The following is an 11,943-nucleotide window of genomic DNA, read 5'->3' on the forward strand; positions in this document are numbered from 1 at the left end:
GGCAGACAACAGCACCACTGAGCTAAATCTCCAGTCCTCTGACTTAAATTTTTAAAAATATCTACAATGGTATCTTTTACTGGTAGTCAATATCACATAAAATCTCATGTGTCCTGGTCAGTTTCTTTAAATGAACATTACAAAACTGGGAAGAAGGCCCGGGATTTAGCTTAGTGGAGACGTCACTGCCTCACAAGTGTAAGGTCCTGAGTTTGACTGCCGCCAAATTAAAAAAAAAAAAAAAAAAAGCTGGGAAGTTTCTCTTCAAAAGTAGAGAAGCTTTTTTTATTTTTTTATTTTTGTGACAGGGTCTCACTATGTAGTTGAGACTGACCTGGAACTCACTATGTAGCCCAGGCTGGTCTTGAACTCACAGTGAACAGTGATCCTCCTGCCTCAGCCTCCCGAGTGCTGGGATTACAGGCATGTGCCACCAACGCCCAGCCAAAAGCAGAGAAGCTTTTATCAGTTTTAAGTGAATGTAACCTGATCCCAGCACAACTGTCCAAAATAATCTATTTTAAACCTGTCTAAAAATCTGTATCTGACTGAGGTTGCCTCAGGAAAGAAGGAGGGTGAGCAAAAGGGAGAGATTAACAAGGAACACAAGGAAACTTTTTTTTTTTGGTACCAGGGATCAAACATAAAGCCAGACTCAGTGCCACTAAGCTAAATTCCCGGTCCACAAGGAAACTTTTTGTGGTGTGGATTTGTTCATAATTCTAATTGTGGTGATAGATTAATGGGTACACACAGGGGAAAACTTACCTAATTATATACTTTAACTATGACCAGATTATTGTATGTAAACTTTATCTCAATATATTTGTTCAGGGCTGGGGATTTAGCTCAGTGGTGCCACCACTGCCTCGCAAGTGCAAGGACTCAAATTCAATCCCTGCTACCAAAATAAATAATTTATTCAATTAAAAAAAAATCTGCCTCTGGATTTAAATTTGCTAAAATACAGAAGCTGTGGTGTATGCCCATAATCCCAGCACTAGGGGACCAGAGGTAGGAGGACTGCAAATTTAAAGCCAGCTTGGGATGAAGAGACCAGCATGGCATATGTAACAACCCTGTTTCAAAAAACAAATGGAATCTACTCCAGAATAAATGAGAGGTGCTCTAGAGTTCCCATACTTTTTAGAATTATGGCCCTGCAAAACACAAAAAAACTGATCGATCAGGGCACCACCATTAGGTGTGATTGATCCCCATCGATGGAGTAAACTTTTTATTACAAAAAAATTAATTTTCCAAAGATACCACAAGATTGAATTCCCTAGCCTGCCATAACCTCAAATTTTTACACTCTTGTAATTCAGTGCCCAACTAGCAAAGAGTCTGCCCAACTCACCACCCATAGAACATTTAGCAATGTTGGAAGACATTTTTGGGTGTCATGACAAGACAGGTAGTATTACTGGCATTTCTTGGGCACAGGCCATTCACAGTATAACCCCTCATTAAACAAATAATCATTTGGCCCAAAATGTCAACAGTATGCTGAGACTGAGAAACCCTGACCCAATGACACCCTACTAGGCATACACGTTTGTGGTGTGACTGTGGGGTGACAGTTTTTACCAAGGCAGTGGACAGTCATCTTGGTGGTACAAAGCTATCAATACTTTCTTTATGACCTGAGTTCACCTTTAACCTTCAGAATATCAGAAAAACTTACTATCATAATGCAACATTTGGGTGAAAAATTGCAGACCTGTATTTTTAATCATTTCCTGTTTCGAAGATGTAAATACTCGAAGTTCACAAAATTCTTTAAAATATAACTAACTACTCATCTGTCATGTATGAATCTGGAACATGGCTATTTTGCAAATTTCTTATTCTAGGTTTCAGGTGTATTTCTAGAAAGGTTCTCACTTAACATCATTTCTGGGATATGTGGGTATGTGTGTGGTTTTTCTTTTTGCCCCTGCATCCATCAAATATAATACTTGAAAACTTAGTTCATAATTTTGTTTAAGTTGTCTTCTTTGTTTCATAACTCCAAGTTCATCATATGACCAAGACAGTGCTCTCACCTGCCTGCTTGCCATGGACTATTTCTCTTTTGCAATAACCCTCTGCCAAGTCCCCGTCTTGGAGCCAGTGACTATGGGCTGAAACCTCTACAAACTGTGTGGTGAAATAAACTTTTCCACCTTAAAAAAGAAAAAACAAAAGACACCAGGCTTTCTTCTGAGTCACCTTTGTATATATGTATCTGCCTTTGGCTTTCATCCACTTTAAAAAAGAAAATACTGGACAAGTCTTGGGTCTTTTTTTGTTTGTAATTTGAGACAGGATCTTGATTATATAGTTTAGGCTGGTCTTGAACTATGTAGCCCAGCCTAGCCTTAAACTCTTGGCAATTGTCCTGCCTCAGCCTCCTGAGAACTGGGGTTACAGGTGTGAGCCATTACACTTGGCTGCAAGTCTTGGACTTAAAAGATGAGTCTTAAAAGGTGAATGAATGCACCCTTATAGTAAGTAGGAACAACTGTGAATTTTGTGAAAACAAATTCAAAAATTTGCATTCAAGGTAGGTACTAGTAGGTACTAAAAGCTGAGGCACAAGGATGACTTGACCCTAGTGGTTCAAGGCCAGCCTGAGCAACAGAGCAAAACCCTCTCTGAGCAAGGTCCTCAGTTAGACCCCTAACATCACGCCATCAAGTTCTTTCTCCTGAATGGAAATGAACTTTCTCTTTTTTCCTCAGAAGTACACTGTGCACTCCTAAATTTTCAAGTCTTAGATTAGCCGCCCCAGGTATGGTTACTGAAGACTGAATTGGCAACTAGGCTTATACATTCACTATTACTGAATTATCTTATCTACTAGTTCCTCTAATAATTAAGAAATGTCTTCCTACTGCCTGCCTGCCTCACAAGCTCAAGGTCTTCCTCTGTCTTTTTTTTTTTTGCTTTTTGAGACAGGGTCTTACTATGTAGTTTAGACTGACCTGAAACTCACTATGTAGCCCAGGCTGGTCTCAAACTCACAGCGATCCTCCTGCCTCAGCCTCCCGAGTGCTGGGATTACAAGTGTGTGCTACCACACCTGGCTTCCTCTGTCAGTTTTCTTCTCTTTGCTATTACAAGCGGAAAATTAAAAATGATGAATTCTCAAACATGTTCAAGGAAGGCTGAGAAATTGTAAAAATAACAAAGAACTGTCATCTACTTTCCTCCAGATCCCCCAATGGCAACACCTTTAATGTTTAAGATGGTGTCTCCCAACTTCCTTTATAGCTATGGTGCTTTGGGAAAAGCAGGAAGTGTACTAAGTGTAACAGTGACGACATAGTTCACTATGGCATAATCCTCCAAGCAAATTCCACCAGTCTTCTTTCTGTTTCCTATTATTTTAGTTGTATGAAGCATAGTTAAGAACCAGTAAGTAATGATGAAGTAAATCTGAAGATAAAATACCAAAGTACTTCAAGATTCAAGAATAAGATAACTAAGACTCTATAACATATCTGAGCTGTATAAATGCTAACAGCCAAATGAGTTTACTTTAAGGACCTCCAGTAAAGAATAAACCATGAAGCTGGGCATGGTGGCGCACGTCTGTAATCCCAGCACTTGGGAGCCTGAGGCAGGACGACTGCTGTGAGCTCAAGACCAGCCTGGGCTACATAGTGAGTTCCAGGTTAGTCTCAACTACATAGTGAGACCCTGTCTCAAAAAACCAAAACCAAACAAACAAACAAGAATAAACCATGAAATAAGTCTGGACAAGTAGTTGCTACCTGCGCTCAAAAACAAACCCCAAAACTAACCAGGGTCTGACGGATATTGATGTTATAGTTTTTATTGTTGTAGGAAGAAAATAAACAGGAAACTAGTCCAATTAATTTAGTAATAATTTTATCAATATTAATTTGGGGGGGAGTACTGGGGATCGAACTTGGGTCCGTGAGCTTATGAGGCAGGCACAGTGTTACTGAGCTAAATTTCTGGCCCCACTTTATCCCATTGTTCTGGTCACTTTCTGAAGCAGTTCTGGAAGTCCTTTTTCATGAATATCTTCACTTGTTCTGCTATGGTTGCCTTGATGTTCTGAACCAATTCAAAACATTTACCTTTCATGGTCAATCTGACTTTGGGGAAGAGCCAGAAGTCACATGGTGCCAGATCTGATGAATCAGGTGGATAAAGACACAGTGTCATGTTTCCATGAGCTTTGCCTTTCCCTTGGATGGCACTCAGCAGCTGTACTCATATTTTTTTAATCAAAGCTCATAAAGACATGCAGGAAAGATGACTTCTGGAACTGCTTTGCAAAATGGGTAGAACAATGGAATGGGTATGTTTGGACCAAAGGGGAACACCATGTGAATTAATAGCAATGTATCTTTCACTGTAATTTTTATGTATGTTTTGAGGCATCTCTCTATGTAGCTCAGGCCTGCCTTTAATTTACTCTATAGCCCAGGCTGGTCTTGAAGCTGCAGTGATTCTCCTGCCTCAGCCTCCTGAGTGCTGGGATTACGGGCATGCGCCACCATGCTCAACTTTCACGGTAGTAATTTTGAAAAATTTAAACATTCACCATATATTTCAGTCAAGTATTCCTCTTCTAGCTAGGACTAGGAATCAAACACATTTCTATACCAAGAAGGACAGCTCAGATCAGGTTGTGCTCCTAAATTGGCTGAGGAAACAAACTTACCACAAAGAAATAAACAAACAAACACTTTTCATTTCAGAATTGCAGATAAGGGATTATCCTGAATATCTTTCACCAGCCTGGGTGACATCAAGTCTAGCCCTGCACCCTTAGCAAGAGTGTGCTGTCAGTCAGGATGCTGGTACACACAAGTAACAAGCAGGGGCAGGAGACAGAAGGGGGGGGGAGTATAACACAGGATGAGGGCAGTTAGAAATCTCTACCATCCACCAATAAATGCCTAACCTTTAAGCCAAACACTAGACAGAGGTAGAAAATCTTTACATGGCATTAGTTTGGTTTAGCACCCACTGTATGCATCACTCTGGATCAACAACAGAGCAGCTCTCCCTAAAGAAAGACACCATCAGTTTGCCCTACAAATGTGTGAGGATAAAATCCACTATATGTGGTGTCAACAAACGATAACAAGTATCTTACAGCTTATCTTTTGAAGAAAGAGAGCCAAAGAAATTTATATAACTAAAGGAAGTCAAGATTTTCTTTTTTAATGTATGGGTTTTCTTGTTTGCAGTATTGGGGATCGAACCCAGAAGCACTCTACCACTGAGATACATACCTTTTCTGGTCTTTATTTTGACATGGTCTTCCTAAGCTTTCCATACTAGCCTCAAACCTGTGATCCTCCCACATCATTCTCCCCAAAAGCTAGGATTAAGGAGTATGTTAATGCCCCCTCCGTATGCATTTTTAAAAAACAGGCCAAAGTTAAAGTCAGCATTCATATTTAAGGAAAATAAAATTCCTTGAATTATCTATGTGTTGCTGGATGAGTTAACATATTTAACTTACTTAAACTATAACAAGGCAAAAAATCCTAAAATTTAACTTCTACTAATTTTTTTTGCTACCGGGGATCAAACTCAGGTCCTTGTACTTGTGAGGTAGGTGGCAGAACCACTGAGCTACATCCCTGGCCCTCTATTAATTTTTTAAAGTAGAGAAACAGGAAGGCATGTGAAGGGATAAAGCACAGTATTAAGAAACAATACTTAACCATGTGAATATACTTGAGCAAGGCAAGGTAATAATAACATACGTCAAACCTGTAATTTCTTTAGTGTGATTCCTAAATAAAGTAGTAGTCAGGGTATGTATGCAAATTGAAGAAAAACATCATTCACTCTGAAAAAGTGACTTCCAGACAATTCAATTTTAACATGATACCACTGCCTCTAACATTCCAAAATGCCCCACAGGTACACTTTGAGTGACAGATAAAAACATTTAATATTCACTTCAGGTGGATCTATGCTACCAGACTGCTCTCCTAGTTTCTCATGCAGTACCCCTTCTTCTATCTCCAAAGGAGACTCTTCCTCAGAATTCCTTACAGCACTATGTGCTTGATTTCTGAACCAGAGGCCTTCACACTGAGCTACATTCCCAGACTTTTTTTTTGGTTATCAGAGTTCAAACTCTGTGCTTCTGAGGCAGGCGGTGGAACCACTGAGCTAAATCCCCAGCCCCATTCCGAGCTTTTTTATTTTTCAAAGACAGGAAGGACACCTCTCTCAACTGCCCAGGCTGGGCTCCAACTTTCAATCCTCCTGCCTCAGCCACCCAGTGCTGAGTTTACAAGCATGCACTACCACACACTCGGTTTACCTGTCCTAAGAACAACCCCAAGTCCCGCTTTTTTTGTAATCTTTTGTGTGTGTCTGTGTGGTACTGGGATTGAACTCAGGGACCTAACACTGAACGACATCCCTGGACATTTTGGAGGGGGGTTCCAGGGATCAAACTCAGGACCTTGCTCTTGTGAGGCAGGTGGTAGTACCACTGAGCTAAATCCCTAGCCCCATCCCTGGCCTTTTTAAAGACAAGGTCTTGATAAATTGCCCAGGCTAGTCTTGAACTTGTGATCTTTCTGCATTAGCCTCCCAGACTACTGGAATTATAGGCATACACCACCATGCTTTCTTATACTTGATTCTTATGGAACCCACATCTTACAGATATGCAGTAAAATCATGTGGCTACTTGCCTTTCCTTATGTGAGTGTTAATTTCTTGGAGAAAAAGACTTCCTGTGTTCACCCAGAGCTATATAAGCAAGTGTGTAACCTCAGCACTCTAAGAGACTGAGAAAGATTCTGCTACATTTGAGTCCAGCTTGGGCAACTCAGTGGCTTAGTAAAACTGTCTCAAAATAAAAATTAAAAGAGGACAGAGATGGAAGTGCAGTGCAACGGCCCTGGGTTCGATCCCTAGGACTGCCCCCCGCCAAAGTAAATGTACTTAATGTTGTTGAACTATACCTTTAAAAATAATTAAAATGGCAAATTGTTATGCATATTTTACCATAATTTAAAAAATTTTTTAAATCAAACTTTTTCTTTGTTCCCTATTCCTAGACCACAGACAGCTGAAGTAAAGGATTAAGAGTCTCTGGAACCCAACTGCCTGAGTTAAGATCCTGGTGTGGCGTTTCTGACCTCTCTGCATTGCCACTCGCTCACCTTTAAAACATCCATTTCATTGTTCTCAATACCCACAGCTGTCAAGAAAAACCAGTGAATTGACAGTGCCTAATACAGTATCTGAGACACAGTAAGAGCTCCATAAGTATATTTACTTATTATTTAAGAGGAAGAGTCTAATTTGAAAAAGCATATATGCTATACCATGATTTTAAAAAACATATAGGAAGTAAAGCTTAATCAACTCTTGACTGGGATCAATCCACAAATGGAAATCCTTTAAAAGCTTTGCATTTGACTATCAAATGCTATGATCACAACCTTTTAATTCTAACTGAAATTCCCAGGTACTAAGCCCAGCCCAAACAGCTATCTCTCCAGCTATCTCAATGCACTGAAGATATAAACAAGACTATGCATTGTCAGGAATCTTACCAAATTACTGCCCAATTCTTTCCTGTTAAAAAGTCATACTCTGGTGGACTAGGTGGCATACACCTGTAATCCCAGCACTTGGGGGCCTGAGGGAGGAGGAGGATCACTGTGAGTTCGACACCAGCCTGGGCTACTTAGTGAGTTCCAGGTCAGTCTCAACTACATAGTGAGACTCTGTCTCAAAAAACAAAACAAAACAAACAAACAAGTCATACTCTTGAGAGCCAGGGATGGTGGCACTCATCTGTAATACCAGCACTCAGGAGGCTGAGGCAGGAGGATCCCTGTGAGTTCCAGACCATCCTGGGCTATAGAGTGAGTTCCAGGAAAGTCTCAACTACATACATAGTGAGAAACCACCTCAAAAAAAACCGAAATTAAAAAAAAAAAAAAAAAAAAAGCCATACTCTTGGGCTGAGGATTTTGCTCAGTGGCACATGTCTGCCTCCCAACAGCAAGGTCCTAAATTCAATCCCCTGTACCAAAAAACAAACAAACAAAAAAGTCTTACTCTTTGGGTGAACCATTGAAACCTTTTAAACCAGGTGTGGTAGTGCACACCTGTTAGCTTAGTGGTTCTGCCATCTGCTTCACAAGCACAAGGTCCCCGAGTTCGATTCTCAGTACCAAGGGGGGGGCACAACAAAAGAAGAAAACAAACAGAAAACCCAACCTTTTGAATTAAAGAAGAGGAAAAAAGTGCAAGGACCCAAGTTCGATCCCCAGTACCCCCCCAAAAAAAGAGGAAAAAAATGCTTTGAATTAACAAAGGCCAATCTTGCTTGGGTATTTAACTCAGAAAACATCGGCACAGAATATTGATACTGGGTGAATAAGAGGCATTCTTACTTGAATTCTTTTTTTATTAAATTTTTTTTTTTTTGGTTTTTTGAGACAGGGTCTCACTATGTAATTGAGACTGACCTGGAACTCACTATGTAGCCCAGGGCTGGTCTCGAACTCATGGTGATCCTCCTGCCTCAGCCTCCCCAGTGCTCGGATTACAGGCATGTGCCACAACGCCCGGCTCTTACTTGAATTATGGTTTTTTTTCAGCTTTGAGTTTATTGGTACATTTTAGGGATACAGTACAGTTACATTCATTGTTGGGATCTTGTACCTCTACATGACAAGTCTTGGTTCTCATTTTTTCCCCTTGTCCCTGCCCTCCCTTCACCCCCCTCCTCCCCTCCCCATCTACAAACACTTTATTTCCATCTTTTCATTATCTCACATTTTTTCTTTTCCTTTATTACTCTTCCCCTTCCCCTACCCATCCCACCTTTCCTACACCTTTAGCTCCTTTCTTCCCATTTCTAAATGTCAGTATTCTTATTAGGATCTTATGTATTATTGCAGATTATTCACACCAGAGAAACTATTCGGTATTTACACATGTGTGCCTTATTTATTTCACTTAGGAGTATATCTTCAATATGTCTTACTTGAATTCTTAAAGCCTGGGTGGGACTTGTGACCCTACCACACCAAACAGATATATATATATATTTATACACACACACACACACACACACACACACACATACCACACATTTTTTTGGGGGGGGTACCAGGGATTGAACTCCCGTCCTTGTGCTTGTGAGGCAGGCAGTGGAACCAATGAGATAAATCCCCAGCCCAGATAACATATTCTTTTTCTTTCTGAGGCAGGGTCTCTCTCTGTAGGCCAGGCTGGTGTTGAACTCTCTGTGATCCCCCTGCCTCAGCCTCCCGAGTAGCAGCAAGCAGATAATGTATTCTGTAAGAGCATGAATTAGGTCCCAGCACACAGCACTGCAAACAGTGGAAAAAACTATAGACTAACCAAACTTTCCTCAAAGGTCAATTATTCTCCACTATCTGTCAGTTTACCACATCAATAAAACAGCCAGGGTTTTTTGTTTCCACACCAATTCTAGTGCATCCATCACTAAGATGCTACCACTGCCCTTGCAACTTCCTTAGCTGAGGAAGGACTTACTTTCTCCATGAGTAGCACAGAACACCAAATGTTCAATCCCTACTGAGGCAAAGCACAAATCTAGACTTAACTCCAGTCCAAGATGGGCATGGAGGTGCTCGCCTGTGATCTCAATACTTGGGAGGATCACCTCGAGTTCAAGGCATGTGTGGCCTACATAGTGAGCCCGAACTATATAGCAGACCTCATCTCAAAAAAAAACAATAAAACACAAACAAAAACTTCAATCTAGATAATTAACCTGTGGCTCATACAGATGTCAGGGCATAAATAATACTGATTCTGTATTTACTTTCTCATGATAATGTAAAAAACAATTTCTTTTCTTTTTTTTTGTTTTTTTGAGACAGGGTCTCACTATGTAGTTGAGACAGCCCGGCTGGTCTTGAACTCACAGCAATCCTCCTGCCTCAGCCTCCTGAGTGCTGGGATTACTGGTGTGCACCAGCAGGCCCGGCAACAACTTCTTTTTTAATACAGGGTCTCGCTATGTTGTCCAGGTAAGTCCCTGGCCCTTAATTTCTCTTAATAGGATGAGATCATGTATCCAATCAGAGCAAAAAAACTCATCTAGCAGTGGGGTGTGGTGGTGCACGTGTATAGCACCAGCCCAAGAGAGACTGGCAGGATAGCCATCAGTTCCAGCCCAGCCTTGACTACACAGAGTTTGAGGCCAGCCTGAGCTACATAGCAAGATCCTATCTCAAAGAGGAGAAGAAAGAACAAAGAAGAAAGAAGAAAGAAGAAAGACGACGAACGACGACGACGACGACGACGACGACGACGACGACGACGACGTCGACTAATCCCAGCTACTAGGAGGTTGAGGCAGGAGGACTACTTGCAAGTTCTGGAACTTGCCTGGGCAACTTAGCAAGATCCTGTCTCAAACTAAAATAAAAAAGGCTGGGAATGTAGGTCAGCATTCCCAGAGTGCTTACCTAGCATGCACTTAGCCCAGGTTCAATCCCAGTACCAGGAGAAAAACTCATGTACTGTGAAGTAACTCTCCAACAATGGAGGGTAACACTATAGGAAGTCCAAAGGAGAAGGGAATTGAGCCCAAGATTCATTGTTTAAAAAGGGCAAGAACACTAGGCTTTGCAGAGAAAAGTAAATTTTGATGGTCTAACAGAATTACAAAAAGCCAGAAAGACTCTCACCTGTAGTTTCCTTGAATGAAACTTATCTATGAAGCTAAGCCTATACGGTAGAACCATCCATACAGTGAAAGCAGTAAAAAAAATGTAACTGTTGGAAAAATTAAAAGTTTTGTATTCGAAGCCTGGCTTTTAAGAAGTATCGGGGCTGGAATGAGGCTTAGTAGTAGAACGAGTGCTTAGCCTGTGCCGTAGGTTCAAACCTCAGCACCAAAAAGTAAACATTAATTTTTTAAAATCACCACCTTTTACAAACAATTTTGTTGGGCCGGGGATTTAGCTTAGTGGTGCTACCACCTGACTCGCAAGCACAAGGTCCCGAGTTCGATCCGCGATACCAAAAAAACAAATAAAAAAACCACACAAAAACCTGATATAAATAATTTTTGATTAAAATGTAAATCCAACCCTTCCTGTATAAATCTCAGCCTTGTAAAGGACAGGCTAAAGCTTCCACAGCCTCTGTATGGCTAAGTGAGTTTAAAGTCCTAAGACACTAAAACGGCGGTCAAGCTTCGCTATCTACCCACTTCATTGGTGCGGAGGAAGCCCCGCCCCACACAGCCACTTTCACTGAACATCAAGGGAGCTCCAGGAAAGGTGGTCCGGATCACATTTTTAGGGCTTTACTGACTCTGCCCTTCCCCCATTACCACCGGCATGGAACCGTGCACATAGCTAGCGGCCCTCGACCGCAGACTGTCTCCCGAAAAGATCTTGAGCACTTCTTCCCCACAGTTACAACCGAAAGGAGTGGCTGTGACCATGCTCCCACGATAGTAGTAGTAGTACGATGCCATACACTCTGCGGGGTGCAAGAAGGGGAACACGAGCTCCGGCCCTCACACCCCTGGAAGAAGGCACGGCCGAGCCTGGAGTACGTCCCGACACCTTCAACAACTTCAACCAGCAGGGCCTCTCCCTCCCACCGGGACACAGGGCGGGGCAGATGTAGGCGCCCCGAATCCCAGGCAGACCGGACAGCGGGCTTTGCCGAGCACCGCCTCCCGGCCCAGGAGGCGGAAACCTGGGGAAAGGGGCAGGAGAGGAGTAAAGAGGAGGGGCAGAGCGCTCAATACCGCGCTTCTGGCCAACCGGATCCCAGCAGGCGGAGGACGCAGACTTCAACCCCCTCCAAGCCGCGCCCGGAACCGCACGCGGCAGAGCCCCCCCTAGGTCCCCCACCCCGCAGGCGCAGGGCGGCTATCGCCGAAGCACCGCCCACCGGAGAACGGGAGGCGGG

General features: G+C 42.3%; 1 protein-coding gene across 2 annotated transcripts in view; it reads right to left on the minus strand.

Annotated features, from left to right (window-relative positions):
• Nucleotides 1-11,943, minus strand: part of Sin3a (SIN3 transcription regulator family member A) — a 65,956-nt gene that overhangs the window by 51,239 nt on the left and 2,774 nt on the right. The window lies entirely within an intron of this gene.

Source organism: Fukomys damarensis, unplaced genomic scaffold, assembly GCF_012274545.1.
Source record: "Fukomys damarensis isolate Sample0158 unplaced genomic scaffold, DMR_v1.0_HiC HiC_scaffold_25, whole genome shotgun sequence".
Taxonomy (NCBI): Eukaryota; Metazoa; Chordata; class Mammalia; order Rodentia; family Bathyergidae; genus Fukomys; species Fukomys damarensis.